At 37.0% G+C, this 18,405-nt stretch overlaps 1 long non-coding RNA gene across 2 annotated transcripts; it reads right to left on the bottom strand.

The window, feature by feature from the left end:
• Positions 1 to 305: 305 nt before the first annotated feature.
• LOC137249647 (uncharacterized) lies at positions 306 to 9,931 on the bottom strand. 2 transcript variants are annotated; one of them, XR_010952464.1, is made up of 4 exons: positions 9,913 to 9,927; positions 5,923 to 6,190; positions 3,284 to 3,417; positions 306 to 684 (listed from the first exon to the last, which is right to left on the bottom strand). It is a non-coding gene; the product is annotated as an uncharacterized lncRNA (long non-coding RNA). The 2 variants fall into 2 exon arrangements; XR_010952463.1 differs by lacking the exon at positions 5,923 to 6,190 and having other exon boundaries at positions 9,913 to 9,931.
• Between the last annotated feature and the right edge of the window lie 8,474 nt (positions 9,932 to 18,405).

Raw genomic sequence — 18,405 nt, 5'->3', positions numbered from 1 at the left:
CTTCTTAAAGTTAGTTTAAAGTCATAGTTGATATATTTTCTGTGCACCGCCCTCAACTTCCGTTGCACTTTATTTCATCAGGCAACTTTAGTTAAGCCGAGGGGTCCTCGAATAAGCGCTAACTTAGAAGTACAACCTGGACCATTCCTTTCTCTTACTCTACAACTCAAAGATGCTCTCCCTCCCTACTCCCTCTGGATACCATCCGCACTGTTCCTTTCTCTTTCACTGTCAGACTTTATCTTGACCACCCTTCCCTTTATCTGCTAAAATAACACAATTCTGAAAAAAAGTGTTGCCACTCATTTTATTTCATGCAAATTTTTATTTTATTATAATTGAATAAGACATTTTGCTGGGCTTTTCAAATAAAATATAAAATATGCGACAAGACTCGCTCAGTTCATGGACTTACGCTCGTTTTGTCGGCCTCTTCCTTCGGAATTGAGTTTCCCGAGCTCAAAAGCAATTTTATGAACCGCCGCATACCCTCATCAACATGTATATTTCTTGCATTTTTTTTTTAATTTTGATAAGCTAAACGAACTTTTTTTATAGTTTCTGGATCCTTTATTTTCTCCCGTATCTTAACCTCAAAACTGTCTTCTGGTATTGTTTCCAATTCTGCACTTGTTAGTTTTTCCGTAGCCTCACCACTTGTCATTTGAATGATGATGAGAAAAGCTGAAAAATAGCAAAATGTTAAAAATACTAATTATAAACGTCATAAAGTTCGCACTGCTGTCCGTAGCAACAGCCTTCGTGCCTCAGTGATGCTGAAGCGTATAAAAAGAGATTGTGAGTATGTCAAAAACTAATAGCGTTTTCTTTTCTGAAATAAATTGTAGCCTAAGTAAATGGTAAAGCCTTAATAGTGTTACTCCTACCCCAGAAAATTGTCAACATTTATAGTGCATACAAAGAACATTTCAACTCACCATATTCACTCATATCACAAATCACGCAAGAAGATTGCGCATTGCGTATGTAAACATTAGATCATCTCTTTTTTATGGGCAATTATTACGTAATTTTCCTTTAGCTCTTGTTTTTTTCTCTCTTTATTTCATTCGGTCAAACAGTCAACTGTGACGTAGTTGCGCAGAACGAAGCAATTTTGAGCTCGTGAATGCGCAATCTGGTAGGTGATCTGTGCACTCATATTAACAGAGTATATGTGGAACTCAAGAGCGAATTGAGAGTTTCACAGAGTTGCACTGCCACACCGCTATTTTATACAGGGTAAAAGTGTAACGCTTTTGCGTTGCGAGCAGGCAACAATTTTCACAAAAGATCGAAATACCCCGTAAAGGCGTTGCCTGTTTTTTAGAATAGAACAACAACCCTTGCGCGGCGTATAAAAAGCGTAACACTATAGCCAGAAAAGAAAACGCTATAAGAGAACTCTTTGTTACACCCGAAAAATTTGCCTGGTAAACCTACCAACGGCCAGATTTTCACTGTTCGCCAAATCTTGGAAAAATTTTGCTGCAAAACTTATACGGCTGTGCGAAATGACGTTAAGTAACACCAACAGCTCAGTCGAAATTTGGAAGAACCTTTCCGAGCCGTTCAAAACTGAACTAGATTTACATTAATTTGATTCTAGAGAAAATAGCTGCAGAACTTAATTGCTCTGGAACAATTTGATCTAAAAGCCTGAATTATCGACGGCCTGAACACCTGCGCTTAAGTTCTGCTTACTTCAAACTCGAAAAAGAAGCGGAAGAGATGAGTTTGGTGGCGAATCAGGGGAAAACGAAATACCAGTTCTTATCTAACAAAAAGTCATCCCATTTTCGCTTGGCAAACCACTCCACTGTTGGTGGACATTATTTCGATAAAGCACAAGACTTCGTTTACCCTATCGAGCCCGAGTGTTTTTGGATGCGAAAAAATGCGCCAGCGCTTTCTGCCGACAATACGTGATGTATTCTGTGGTTGAAAACCAGACGGCGGCCCAAAAGACGCGCACACAAGCACAAAAACAGCACGCCCCCTATTACTATCACTGCCAAAAAGGTTGAAGATGACATCGTCCTTGCTAAAGCATCTAAAGCAGTGGGCCCAGATGGCATAACCATGCCGATGCTTAAAAAGGCAAAGAGGAATTCTAATATCTTGCACATGTCTTAAATCTGTCTTTGTCCATCTTCGCCATCCCCGATATTAAAGCCTGGGAAACCAGCCAACATTTTAGGATTTCTAAAACTATATAGCACTACCACCGCGCTAAGTGTCATCACCACACAGGTAAATTGCAGACTGAATCAAAAACACCACCACAGAACAGAACTCGTAGCGCTAGACTTATCAAAAGCTTTTAATACAGCCAACCACGGCATGTTACTGCAAGACTTGGAAGGGTTATCCCTTCCTCCAAGTGCCAAAAGGTGGACCGCAAATTATCTGTTTAGTCGGCAGGCACCGGTGCAATTCAGGAACATAACATCAAAACCCAGAAGAGTTAAACAAGGAGTACAACAGGGTGGTATCATATGCCCGTTTTTGTGTAACCTGTACATATCGAATCTTTCTTTGCCACCAGAAGGAGTCACCATTGTATCCTATGCCAAATACTGCATGATAATGGCCACAGGTCCCGACCTTCTCATCGATGAGCTATGTAATAAAATAAACAACTAATTCCCTTATCTCTCTAGTTTTTGGCCTGACAAAGATAGGCAATTGAAAAGTTAATGATCAGCGTAACGAGCTTTATGCAGTCACCATTATAGCCTCGTGAATTAAAGCACAATGGTTACGCTGGCTTGATCATGTTATGCAAATGAAAGATGATAGTCTGGGATAAAAAAGTAGTCATATCGGAACTCGCCTATGAAAGCTGAGCAAACGGATGCCCCACTTCGCTGAAAGGGCGAGGTGGAAAACGATTTAAATTCGCTTGGTGTGGCCAACTGGCGCTTAACCGGTTAAATGAGGTAAGTAACTTAGTGTCGAGCTAAACTTTGCGTAAATCAAATTCTCTTGCATTTGAGCTCTTCAAAAGACAGAAGTTCGTCAGTTGGGGGAAGGTAGATTCAAGTTTAAGATAATTATCTTATTGCTGATCAACGTTAACAAAGTAATTAAGAGATACACTATGACACAATAGGTAAGGTCACTCGTTACGTCTCTTCGCTCTGTTGTTCATAGTTTTGCTGCCCACTTTGGAGTGCAGGCCCCCTATAGGTCTTGGTTGTGGCTTGGCAAATTGGGAAAAAGTTTGCCGTCATTTTGCTCATTTTTTTTTTTTTTTATAAATTAAAGATAAACCACTTACCACAAACTAACAGTGCTAGTTCTAAGCTCTTAAACTGCATATTGGAAAACTTTGAAACGCGATTATAAGTAAAACTTGTTATTCAACAACACCCAGCGGCTCACAATTTGTATTGAAAATGCTGTTTTTATCGGCTTAAATAGAAAAAACTTTACAGATAAGACCACTTGGATAATGAGGTTAAATGCTTAAACAATAAAAAAGTTTTATTTGTTGTTTTTGCCTTCTTCGAAGAATACGTGTTGTTACATGATTAAGTCTCTATACTACAAATTACTTTATGTTGTTGTTATGTAAGCTTAAAATAAATAGGCATCTAAATGCCAAGACACGTAGTCGACAAATTCCAAATAAAAAGGTTTCCATCTGACCCTCTGCTTCTACCTCTCTTCGTCATCATTGCTTCTTAGCTAAATGCCTTTTGGTCCTTTAGCCCTTTCAAACTCTCATTAAACTTTCGGACTTTTCACAATTCGAACACAATAGATGACTCACAGTGAGAAATTAAATTAAAAATTAAAAGTGCTTTATTTAACCCGGCCTTGAACTCAAAAATATAAAATAACAGTGCGAACCTCCTGCTAAAATTACATTACAATGAACCCTTACAAAAATCACTCGCTCATACGGTTTGCCCGATACCCATATTGTTAATAAGAGAAGTCCATCCCTGAATCCAGCTCTGCTCCCAAATATTATCAAGTGTAACATTTAGTACCATAACCCTAATAGTCATGAGGAGTAACTGCCTAAGTCCTATGTAAAAGTATTGCAGTTAGGCTGTTTTTCCTTGTAATAGTATGCAACTAAATCTTGCATACGTTTTTGCGCACTTTTACTGTTTTGGATATTTTCGGCGATTGAGTAGTAGCGTTAACGAAGATTGGATTTCAGGGGCTGATCTACATTTAGGTGTTTAGAGAATCTGCGAAGAAAAGAGGTGAAAATGGAAAGGAAATGATTCCGGAAGCCATTGTCGATGAGGCATTCAGGACAGGAATATTTCTCTTCGACTATTGTGAAGGGTTTATGGCAGCCTGGTTGGTCAGTGTCATACCGAGGCTGCAGGAGTAAAATGGCCAATGAAAATGTTGATGATATACCGCCTATCTACAACATGACGATAGTGCAGGAGACCAGAGTTCTCCAAAGAGCTACTTAGAGCCCAAAACGGTGGTCTGAATACATGGTTGGGGTGCCTTATAAAAAGTGGCGTCGAGGATAAAGGTCTTGGGATTCAAGTGGTTGATAAGCGCAATACGAAGCTTTATAGCTTCAGAGCTTCCGTAAACCAATTGTCAACCTCACCTAGGCGAGAGGAATCCTGTTACAAATATGAACATATTTAGCAAGCGAGGCTCTGGAAAATTCCTCATCAAACTAAGAGGTGGAGGGCGGGATGGCCTAAAAGTTTTATGTGGATATTAATCGTTTCCGAGACGATCATGCTAGTACCTTAATGGTGCCTGTTATCGCAACGTATCGGATCTATATCCGGCAAGGAACCATCAATATCGATAACACTCCCGCAAAATTCTCGGGGAGTGTTTTTATCGTTAAAATAACAACACCAACAACAACAACAGGATAGATGTCTTCGTCTTATAAAAAATGATAGACGAAAACTCTTGCAAGGGCAGCATAAAGAAGGTTGGCTTAGTTCCGGATTTCCGAAAAATTGAGGATCAAGTCATTATTATTATTATAAGGCCTCGATGTACTACGACCTTTCCTCAGTTCAATTGTATTTGACTTTTCAGCCTCTTAATGTATGTGGAGATGCAAGCGAGCGTGAATGATAGTACTTGGTGATGAATCTTCTTTCCCACCATACATGTCCATTATGGTAGACGTCGCAAGGCCTTATTGTCCTTCTGCCTTGTCCCTTTCATCTTGTATGGCAGTGATATCGGCCTTTGCCTTGCGAGGGCTCAACCAAACGAAACATCTGGGTATCGGCACCTTCTCCCAAAAATGATCGGAGGTTCATGCCCTCAAAATTTAGCCTTAAAAATCAAGATCCGTTAAGCGTTTGCCGTGGACGTCATCATTGGAAAGCGGTTTAATTTTAATTGATATTTACAACGGGCCTACCTACTCAGGGGGACCTTGAAAAACGCGGATGCCATCCGCTTGGACACATGTGGAAACAAAAGCGGACGTTAGAAGCAGTAAAACATTCAAAGTAGATTGCGATACGTCTTTTAAGTGTGGAATGGTGATAAACTAACGCTATTGATTCTCGGTGTTTGTTGTGATACTGAACACAGTTCTTCTCAAAGTTAGTTTAACGTCAGAAGTTGATATATTTTCTGTGCACCACCCTCAACTTCCGTTGCGCTTTATTCCATCAGGCAACTTTAGTTAAGCCGAGGGGTCCTCGAGTAGGTGCTTACTCAGAAGTACTCCCTACTTCCTCTGGATACCGCGCGCACTTTTCCTTTCTCTTTCACTATCATACTTGATCTTAACCGCCCTTCCCTTTATCTGCTAAAAGAACACAATTCTGAAAAAAAGTGTTGCCACACATTTTATTTCATGCAAATTTTTATTTTATTATAATTGAATAAGACATTTTGCTGGGCTTTTCAAATAAAATATAAAATATGTGACAAGACTTGCTCAGTTCATGGACTTACGCTCGTTTTGTCGGCCTCTTCCTTCGGAATTGAGTTTCCCGGGGTCAAAAGTGATTTTATAAACCGCTTCACACGCGCATCGCCAAGTATTTTTCTCGCATTTTTTTTTTAATTTTCATAAGTCATACGAACTTTTTTTATGAATTCTGGATCCTTTAGTTTATCCCGTATCTTAACCTCAAAACTGTCTTGTGGTATTGTTTCCAATTCTGCACCTGTTTTTTCTCCGCTTCCTCACCACTTGTCATTTGAGTGATGATGAGAAAAGCTGAAAAATGGTAAATATAAAAAATACTAATTATTTACGTCATAGAGTTCGCATCTTCTGCTTCTTAATTGGTGCTTTGCCGTCAACCTGAAATTGATCAAATTTAGTAAACTGCTGCCCGTAGCGGTAGTCGCCGTTCATCAGTGATGCTGAAGTGTATAAAAAGAGTTTGTGAGTGTGTTAAAAACTAAGAGAACTCTTTGCTACACCCGAAAAATTTGCCTGGTAAACTTATCAACGACCAGTTTTTAACCAAATCTTGGAAATATTTTGCTGCAAACTTATACGGCTATCTGTTCGTCAGACTACCTGATTACCTATCTGCGCTTCGAGGGAGATCTTAAGGTCAAAATAGAGGGTGCTCAAATGGCGGACGAGGCGATACATGTGTACATAGATGGTTCCAAAGTAGTGGAAGGAGTAGGGTCTGCGGTATACTGTGCTGATCCGGAAATCAACAGATCCTACAGGCTGCCGGATTACTGTAGTGTTTCCAAGCGGAAATATTAGCCGTAACCAAAGCAGTAGAAACCCTCGAAGAGAATAGCTTAAGCTGCAACTGTGTTAACTTTTATATTGACAGCCAAGTAGCAATTAAGGCAATAATCTCGCATAGCACAGCATCTAAATGCGTGTTAGAGTGCAAGCAGTCTCTGGAGAGAATCGGGACAGGGAGAAGCATACATCTATATTGGGTCCCAGGGCATATGCGAATAGGTGGGAATGAAAAGCGGATGAACTAGCTAAAAAGGGCGCATCCCTTGAAGCTTGCTCCGTAGACGTCCCAATTAGACTGGGCGAGATTAAGCGAAGGCAAGAGGTGCACATGATCGACCAAGCGGGAAAGGCGTGGGTTCAAGCTCGGGGATGTAAAGTGCCGAATATTATGTATAGGTCTTACAACCTTAGACTAACTAAGTTGTTTCTATCATTAAAAAGAGAGGACTGTAGACTCATGATGTATATTCTGACTGGACACTGCCTTCTGGCGTCACATGCCTTTAATTAGGCTTGGTCAGTGATAGCAAATGTAGGAAGTGCGGGTTGGAGCAGGAAACGATCGAGCACGTTCTATGCTCGTGCCCTGCGCTTGCCAGGCTAGGATTCCAGCTATTAGGAGTGATACAGCTGTCAGATATAGAAGCAGCAAGTGGCTTAAGTCCTAGGAAGCTTCTAGTATTTGCCAAGAGGACGGAGTTATTTTATAACATAGGTCCTGGTTTTTGATAGGGGTTTTCAGTTTGGTCGTTAAAACGAACTTCTGGTAACACTACAGACTCATTCAGTCTATGTGAGGTCCTCATGGACCACCCAGTTCAACCAAACCTAACAACCTATACGGCTGTGCAAAATGACGTAGAGCAACACCAGCAGCTCAGTCGGAATTTGATTCTAGAGAAAATTAAATAGCTGCAAAACTTAATTGCTCTGGAACAATCTGCTCTAAAAGCCTGAATTACTGACGTACGCTGACGATATTGATATCGACGGCCTGAACACCCGCGCCTAAGTTCTGATTACTCCAAACTGGAACAAGAAGCGGATGAGATGAGTTTGGTGGCGAATGACGGAAAAACGAAATACCAGCTCTCACCTAACAAAGACTCATTCCATTTTCGAACCATGCCACTGTTGGTGGACATAATTTCGATAAAGTAAAATACTTAATTTATTTAAATTGGGTTAAAAGGGTCCTTGATAACCCCCACATAAACTAACACATCAGACATCTTGTAGATAAACACAAGCGTGTGGAATGGGAGGAGCAATGGTCTATCCTAAAGTCCCTATCGAACCTGAGTGTTATTCATAGTTTTGCTGTCCGCTTTGGGGTGCAGGCCCCCATATAAGTCTTGGAATGTAGCTTGGGCAAATGTTTGCCGACACCTTGCCCATTTTTTTCATAAATTAAAGATACACGACTTAGCACAAACTAACAGTGCTAGTTCTAAGCTCTTGAACTGCATATTGGAAAAACGCGATTATAAGTAAAACTTGTTATTCAACAACACCCAGCGGCTCACAATTTGTATTGAAAATGCTGTTTTTAGCGGCTTAAATAGAAAAAACTTTTAAGGTAAGACCACTTGTAAAATGAGGTTAAATGCTTAAACAATAAAAAAGTTTTATTTGTTGTTTTTGCTTTCTTCGAAGAATACGTGTTGTTACATGAGTAAGTCTCTATACTAAAAATTATTTTATGTTGTTGTTATGTAAGTTTAAAGTAAATAGGCAAGCAACGTAGTAAATTCTAAATAAAAAGTTTCCATCGCACGCTCTCCTTCTACCTCTCTTCGTCATCATTACTTCTTAGCTAAACGCCTTGTGGTCCTTTACCCCTTTCATACCCTCATTAAATTTTCTCATTTTTCAAAATTCGAACACAATAGATGACTCACAGTGTGAACCTCCTGTTAAAATTACATTACAATGAACCCTTATCAAAAATCAATCGCTCATACGCTTCGGTCGATACCCATTTTGTAAATAGGAGACGTCCATCCCTGACCCCAGCTCTGCCACCAAATTACAACATTCGCTAACACTAAAAATCCATCGCTAAAAATATCGAAAATAGTATCAAGTGCGCGAAAAAGTATGTAACATTTAGTACCATAACCCTAATAGTCATAAGGAGTATCCGCCTAAGTCTTATGTAAAAGTATTGGAGTTAGGCTGTTATTCCGTGTAAGTGTATTTTATTTATTTATTTATTTATTTATTATTTAAAGTCGACGACAAACTATGGTCGACTGCATAATATAAAAGATATATAAATATACAACTCAAAAGATAAAATTTAAGATATATCGAGATTTCAACAATATTATATTACAAACAAATATATATTAATGAACATTACCCTTTAATTTCGGAATATAATAATAATAAGAAATATGAGCAGAAATAAGATCTTATACCGAGATCTTATACTGGCGGAATGCATCAGATTCCGCTCAGCATGATTTCGGAATGCAGTGGATTCCAATCTTCCTGTTGGAATGCAACAAGATTCCAATGAGCATGTCAAGGGAATCCGGCAGTGCTAAGAGTAGTGTAATGAGGATACGCCATCACACGGCATAAAAAAGTAACATGACCTGTGTTGTTGGAATGCACTGGATTCTAATCAGCTCGATGCCCGACCCATAAGATTATACTGCCAGAATGCATACGATTCCGGTCAGTGACTCATGAAAAAGCATATTTTTACGTTGTTGGAATGCACCAGGTTCCAAACAACACAGTACTGTCTTGTTCCTTCTTAATGATACATGTTGATAAATGTTTCTCCATCCTTAAACGAGATAGTTCCTGTTTTTTATGGACGAAATAAAATGCCGGCAAATTAAAACAAAAGAAAAATAGGCAAAAGAAACTATAAGTATAGGACAAATTGAACAGCTGTTCAAAAATATGGGCGAGAGTTATTTTGGTGCACTGGATACAAATCGCAAGACAGCGTATAGCTAGCAGCGAACACAAAAGAAAGCAAAAATGGCACACAATGACTTGCTAATAGCAGCTACCAACAAAAGGGTATACAGTTATCACAATTTTTTGTGAAAATCTATGATCTATGAACACACAGACTGAATGTTTAAATTGCACAAAAAGCCACTATGTATATTGCACTATGTAAAGATGTAATACGAAATTAATTTTATAAACTGTTAAACTATTATATTAATGAATATTTATAAAAGATAAAACTTGTTTACAAAGTAAAAAGAATACAATTCGAAGAGCGATCAAAAACACGTCCGCGCACGGCAAGGTTACCAGCATTGTTTACTATATAGTTTGGCAGCTTAAATAGAGGTTATGTTGCGAATAGAGTGGAAGGCAGTGGACTAGGCAGTCGAATGTCATATAATGAAGGAATGGTGTTCGGAGTTTTTTCAAAGTTAACAAAAAAAAAATGATAAAAGCTTTAATATAAATAAAACTATTGTTTTAATAACAACAAAAATACCTTATATATTCTATATACATAAATTCGTAAAGATTATCTCACTTTAAAATTTTAGTTAAATAATCTAAAGTTTTTTTTTTGAAACTTGAGTCGAGAACTGTGCGTGTGAATGTGCGAATTTTCACCGATCAGCTGTTAGTTGCGCTACTTGGTAAAATTTACAATGGTTACCAGACTTTATGCCACTAAATTTTGCATACTTTTCTGCGCACTTGTTACTGTTTTGAATATTTTTGGCGATTGAGTTTTAGCGTTAACGAAAGTTGGAATTCGAGGGCTGGTCTACATCCAAGTTTATAGGGAATCACCGAACATAAGAGGTAAACATGGTAATTAAAGGCAAAGGGACAGACCTAGAATTGACTCCAGGAAGCCAACGTCGATGAGGTATTCAGAACATAAATACTTCTTTCGACTGTAGAGAATGGGTTATAGCAGCCTGGTTGGAAAGTGTTATGGAAACGCTGCAGGAGTGAGTTGGCCCTCGGCTGTGCAACGAAAATGATGATGATATATCGCCTGTCTACAAAATGAAGTTTATCTACCGGGAAGTGCAGAGAATGCCAGGGTTCGCCAAAGAGCTAATTAGAGCCCAAAACGGTGGTCTGCGTAATAAAAATTGGCGTCGAAGATAAAGGTCTTGGGATTCAAGGGGTTGATAAGCGCAATACAAAGCTTTATAGCTTCAGAGATTCTGCAACCCAATTGTCAACCTCACCTACGAGAGAGGAATCCTGTTACAAATATGAATGTATCATACAAATGTTTAGCAATCGAGGCTCTGGAAAGTTCCCCATGAAACTAGGGAGTACAGGGCGGGATGGCGTAAAAGGTTTAATGTGGTCATATTAATCGTTCCCGAGATGGTCATGCTAGTACCTTAATGTTGTTTGTTACTGAAACGTCTCGGATCTATATGCGGCAAAGAACCATCAAAATGGATAACACTCCCCCAAAATCCTCGTAGAGTGTCTTTATCGTTAATACAACAACAGGGTAGAGGTCTTCGTCTTATAAAAAAGTATGAACGAAATCTCGTATAATGGCAGCATTAAGAGGGTTGGCTTAGTTCCCGAATTTCCAAAAGTTTAGGATGAAGTCATTATTATTTGGCAAAGCGACGCATTTTCAGATAATGGGAGCCACCTTTTCATGTTCAGCTCGATAATCAAGTTCAAATTCTCCCAGTTTTTCAGGAATTACATACACAAAGTAGTAAATTTGAAAAAAGTTTCAACATAGAATTGTAGGGCGAGAGATTCTGATCCATTCAATGTAACAGTTAGGAATATATATTGTAACGAATTTTGAGAAATTCTGGTTATTATGCAAAATTCTGCATTTAGAGTACTTTGAGAGTAGTAAAATTATACTTTAATATCACGTACTTCACAAGTTGCGTGTTTTAATCAAACTGTTTACTGATTCTTCAGCTTCGTTAAGGTCTATTCGTTTCACGATCATGTGCTCTAGAATAGCTGCACCTCATGCTAGGTTGCCCAGCTATACACATGTAGTTTATGCTTTTCTTCTACCCATATGCGTTTGTATGCGTGAGTAACTACTTCTTCTCTTAGCTGATGACTACATATGTGTATGTGAGATGTTCTTCGTCGCCTTCTATGTATTGCCTTAATGTTTATATGTACATAAGAGTGGCTGCTTGCTGGTTTTGTTGTTGCGATTATTTACTAACAGCATAGTGATCCTAATATTCGCCGCAATATTATTAAGCGCATTATCGATGAATGCGTTGCGAATATTCGCAGCGTACTGCACACTTAGGTGCCACTTGCGTAAAATGTGCATTGGATTGGGGAGCCTATGTCGCTTCTGTGATATGTCGGATGACTCCGAATGTGTCACCATCGCCCGTAAAGAAAAAAATTTGACTCACTTTAGCCAGTATACGAGCACACACACCCCGTTAGGCCGAAGCAGATTCGTGATTTCCTGGATGATGTGGGCCTGAGAAAGGGGTCATAGTGCTGCAGTTCTGTACAAATCTTTAGCGCTATTCCAGTCGAGACATGGCACTGGTAAAGTAAAAAGATCTTGTTTTCCATCAGGCATATCAAGCATCGCTAACAAAATATTAATATGTGAATTCCATGGGATAATGAGCTTTAGTCCTAGCATACTAAGTTGGTCAAGTTTCAACCTCCTTAGCCAGAAGTGAATTTAATTTATAATACCGGTTTTCCTGAAAATGAGTGCTGCCTGCAAGCAACTTCTTTTTGCATTAACGGACACTCAACACATATCTGTTATCTGGATTCCAGGTCATAGGGACAAGAAATTAGATAGCGAATGATATAGGCATACCTTTTTGCCCTAAGCCAATTCGAAGTTTTTACATGTACAAAACTTAGCAAAAGTGAAAAAGCACAGCGAGCTATGCGGCAAGGAGTCTACTGAGCAGAACTACAGCTGATACCCATAAACCTAAAGCGGTCTGCACGGTTATTGGTTGCGCTTTAAACACACATTCGGAAAAGATGGCCGACCACTGCAGAGGTTGTAAGGTCGTAAATACCAAAGGGACCATTGAGCATTTTCTGTGTAAATATCTATTAGGTTCAAACACGTCTTAGATGCTTCGGAAGGCCCTTAATGATAATTATGGGTGGATTTGTCAGGGTGTGGATGTTCCCCGCGTTTGGCGTACCTTGGCCCGCTCGAGTGGTACGGCCGAACTCCCAAGTCGTTGGCAAAATTACCAGAAAGACAGAATGAAAGTAGGCAAAAGTAATAATTCTTAGATACATGTTTACAAGTCATATATACTTCCCGTAAACTCGGCATTCCAGGGTTCCAACACCGCGCCCGCTGTGCCTCAAAGCCGGAGCCTCCAATTTCCGCACTGAAAAAAAAAAAAAAAAATTAAGTTAAATTATTTTGGGCAGACAAGCGTGAACCATTTATATTAGTGCACAATTTTTTTTTTGGTGTGTACTCGAAACCATCAAAATTACAACAACCACATGAAAATTGTCAAATTCCATCCAAATGGGATTCTCGTAAGACCACAAAGGAACTATTAACGCACAGGGCTTTAGGGTGTATCGCATTTTGTCAATATAAAAACGACAAATTGCTTTTTCTTTATAAATAAAAAAATAAAGTATATACAAAAACAAGCAAGGGCGGGATTGTGTTCGGCTGTGCCGAAGACTTCTTACCTTTCATGAATGGGGCTGAACTATAATCTTATCCCGTTCGTAATCTCCAAATAATAGGATGTATTAAATAAGAAATATGTAGTGAACAGATGTACATACCTAAACGATTTTTAAGATAAATATAAAATAAACAAGTAAAAACGGGACTGTCTTCGGCTGTGCCGAAGACTTCATACCTTTCATGAATGGGGCTGAACAATAATCTTATCCCGTTCGTAATCTCCGAATAATCGGATGTATAAGATAAGAAATATATAGTGAACAGATCTACATACCTTAACGATTTTTAAGATAAATATAAAATAAAAAACAGGTAGGTACTTTGTGTGAGGATGCAAAGTTTCAGGTTTTTTGTGGTCTGCGTGTAAAAACTATGACTACGAATCACGTATTTCAACAATATATGACGTAAACGTAACTATTTGATGAAATTTGATGAATTTTGAAGCTTGTAGCCGTAAAAAGGGGGCAAAAATTAGAGTTTATATGGGGTATATAATATATATACCACCGATCTCTATGATTTTTTCAGACAATAATATATGCAATATACGTAAGCATACGGTGAAATTTGAAGCATCTAGCTGTTAAAAAGGGGCAGAAATTGCGCAAAGTTTCTTAACTGAACAATCGGTTGTATGAGATATATACTATATATACAACCGATCTCTATGATTTTTTCAGACAATAATATATGCTATATACGTAAGCAATCGGTGAAATTTGAAGCTTATAGCTGTTAAAATGGGGTAGAAATTGCGAAAGGTTTCTTATCTGAACAATCGGTTGTATGAGATATATACTATATATACAACCGATCTCTATGATTTTTTCAGACAACAATATATGCTATATACGTAAGTAACTCGTGAAATTTGAAGCATATAGCTGTTAAAATGGGGTAGAAATTGCGAAAAGTTTCTTATCTGAACAATCGGTTGTATGAGATATATACTATATATACAACCGATCTCTATGATTTTTTCAGACAACAATATATGCTATATACGTAAGTATTCGGTGAAATTTGAAGCTTCTAGCTGTTAAAATGGGGCTAAAATTTTCGAAAATACTATATATATACCACCATATATATACTATATATACCACCGATCTTTATGATTTTTTCAGACAACAATATATGCTATATACGTAAGTATTCGGTGAAATTTGAAGCTTCTAGCTGTTAAAATGGGGCTAAAATTTGCGAAAATATATATATATATACTATATATATATATACTATATATACCACCATATATATACTATATATACCACCGATCTTTATGCTTTTTTCAGACAACAATATATGCTATATACGTAAGCATACGGTGAAATTTGAAGCATCTAGCTGTTAAAAAGGGGCAGAAATTGCGCAAAGTTTCTTAACTGAACAATCGGTTGTATGAGATATATACTATATATACAACCGATCTCTATGATTTTTTCAGACAATAATATATGCTATATACGTAAGCAATCGGTGAAATTTGAAGCTTATAGCTGTTAAAATGGGGTAGAAATTGCGAAAGGTTTCTTATCTGAACAATCGGTTGTATGAGATATATACTATATATACAACCGATCTCTATGATTTTTTCAGACAACAATATATGCTATATGCGTAAGCATTCGTTGAAACTTGAAGCCTCTAGCTCTTAAAATAGGGCAGTAATTACGAAAAGTTCCTTATCTGAACAATCGGTTGTGGGGGATATGTACTATATATACGACCGATCTCATCAATTTTTTCAGGCAACAATATGTGCAATATACGAAAGTATATGGTGAAGTTTGAAGCTTCAATCCGTTAAATTGGGTAAGATATTACAAAAATCCTCTTTTTCTGAAAAATCGGTTGTATGGAGGATATATGCTATAGTGGTCCGATCCGGTCGGTTCCGACAAATGTCTAATCGGACACCCAGATACACCCGCTCACCAAATTTTATTAAGATATCTCAAAAATTGAGGGACTAGTTTGGATACAAACAGACAGACGGACAGACGGACAGACGGACATGGCTAAATCAACTCAGCTCTTCAACCTGATTATTTCCGTATACTTAATTGTGGGTCTATCTATTTTCCTTTAAGGACTTACAATTTTCGGTTTCGTAACGAAATTAATATACCATTTCATTTTCATGAAAGGTATAAAAATAGGTAGGTAATCTGTGTGAGGATGCAAAGCTTCACGTTTTTTGTGGTCTGCATGTAAAAAATATGACTACGAATCACGTATTTCAAAAATATATGACATAGAAGTAACTATTTGATGAAATTTGATAAATTTTGAAGCTTCTAGCCGTAAAAAAGGGGCAAAAATGACAGTTTATATGAAGTATATAATATACATACCACCGATCTCTATGATTTTTTCAGACAACAATATATGCTATATACGTAAGCATTTTGTGAAATTTGAAGTTTCTAGCTGTTAAAACGGGGCAGAAATTGCGCAAAGTTTCTTATCTGAACAATCGGTTGTATGAGATATATACTATGTATACCACCGATCTCTATGATTTTTTCAGACAACAATATATGCTATATGCGTAAGCAATCGGTGAAATTTGAAGCTTCTAGCTGTTAAAATGGGGCCGAAATCGTAAAAAAATATATATATACTATATATATGTACTATATATACCATCATATATATATTATATGTATCACCGATCTCTATGAGTTTTTGACACAACAATACATACTATATACGTAAGCAATCGGTGAAATTTGAAGCTTCTAGCTGTTGAAATGGGGCCGAAATCGTGAAAAAATATATATATATTATATATATATACTATATATACCATCATATATATATTATATATATCACCGATCTCTATGATTTTTTGACACAACAATACATACTATACACGTAAGCATTTGGTGAAATTTGAAGCTTCTAGCTGTTAAAATGGGGCCGAAATCGTAAAAAAATATATATATACTATATATATATACTATATATACCATCATATATATATTATATATATCACCGATCTCTATGATTTTTTGACACAACAATACATACTATATACGTAAGCAATCGGTGAAATTTGAAGCTTATAGCTGTTAAAGTGGGGTAGAAATTGCGAAAAGTTTCTTATCTGAACAATCGGTTGTATGAGATATATACTATATATACAACCGATCTCTATGATTTTTTCAGACAACAATATATGCTATATGCGTAAGCAATCGGTGAAATTTGAAGCTTATAGCTGTTAAAATGGGGTAGAAATTGCGAAAAGTTTCTTATCTGAACAATCGGTTGTATGAGATATATACTATATATACAACCGATCTCTATGATTTTTTCACACAACAATATATGCTATATGCGTAAGCAATCGGTGAAATTTGAAGCTTATAGCTGTTAAAATGGGGTAGAAATTGCGAAAAGTTTCTTATCTGAACAATCGGTTGTATGAGATATATACTATATATACAACCGATCTCTATGATTTTTTCAGACAAAAATATATGCTATATGCGTAAGCAATTGGTGAAATTTGAAGCTTATAGATGTTAAAAAGGGGTAGAAATTGCGAAGTTTCTTATGTGAACAATCGGTTGTATGAGATATATACTATATATACAACCGATCTATATGATTTTTTCAGACAACAATATATGCTATATACGTAAGTATTCGTTAAAAATTTGAAGCTTCTAGCTGTTAAAATGGGGCTAAAATTTGCGAAAAAATATATATATATATATACTATATATATATATACTATATATACCACCATATATATACTATATATACCACCGATCTTTATGATTTTTCCAGACAACAATATATGCCATATACGTAAGCATTCGTTGAAATTTGAAGCCTCTAGCTCTTAAAATAGGGCAGTAATTACGAAAAGTTCCTTATCTGAACAATCGGTTGTGGGGGCTATATACTATATATACGACCGATCTCATCAGTTTTTTCATGCAACAATATGTGCAATATACGAAAGTATATGGTGAAGTTTGAAGCTTCAATCCGTTAAATTGGGTAAGATATTACAAAAATCCTCTTTTTCTGAAAAATCGGTTGTATGGAGGATATATGCTATAGTGGTCCGATCCGCTCGGTTCCGACAAATGTCTAATCGGACACCCAAATACACCCGCTCACCAAATTTTATCAAGATATCTCAAAAATTGAGGGACTAGTTTACATACAAACAGACAGACGGACAGACGGATATGGCTAAATCAACTCAGCTCTTCAACCTGATTATTTCGGTATACTTAATGGTGGGTCTATCTATTTTCCTTTAAGGACTTACAATTTTCGGTTTCGTGACGAAATTAATATACCATTTCATTTTCATGAAAGGTATAAAAATAGGTAGGTAATCTGTGTGAGGATGCAAAGCTTCACGTTTTTTGGTCTGCATGTAAAAAATATGACTACGAATCACGTATTTCAAAAATATATGACGTAGACGTAACTATTTGATGAAATTTGATGAATTTTGAAGCTTCTAGCCGTAAAAAAGGGGCAAAAATGACAGTTTATATGAAGTATATAATATATATACCACCGATCTCTATGATTTTTTCAGACAACAATATATGCTATATACGTAAGCATTTTGTGAAATTTGAAGCTTCTAGCTGTTAAAACGGGGCAGAAATTGCGCAAAGTTTCTTATCTGAACAATCGGTTGAATGAGATATATATTATGTATACCACCGATCTCAATGATTTTTTCAGACATCCATATATGCTATACACGTAAGCATTTGGTGAAATTTGAAGCTTCTAGCTGTTAAAGTGGGGCCGAAATCGCAAAAAAAAATATATATACTACATATATATACTATATATACCATCATATATATATTATATATATCACCGATCTCTATGATTTTTTGACACAAGAATACATACTATATACGTAAGCAATCGGTGAAATTTGAAGCTTATATCTGTTAAAATGGGGAAGAAATTGCGAAAAGTTTCTTATCTGAACAATCGGTTGTATGAGATATATACTATATATACAACCGATCTCTATGATTTTTTCAGACAACAATATATG

The sequence above is a fragment of the Eurosta solidaginis genome, chromosome 4, assembly GCF_040869045.1.
Source record: "Eurosta solidaginis isolate ZX-2024a chromosome 4, ASM4086904v1, whole genome shotgun sequence".
In the NCBI taxonomy this organism is placed as follows: domain Eukaryota; kingdom Metazoa; phylum Arthropoda; class Insecta; order Diptera; family Tephritidae; genus Eurosta; species Eurosta solidaginis.
The sequence above is the reverse complement of the archived record's forward strand: the minus strand, read 5'-3'. Positions and strand labels throughout refer to the sequence as shown.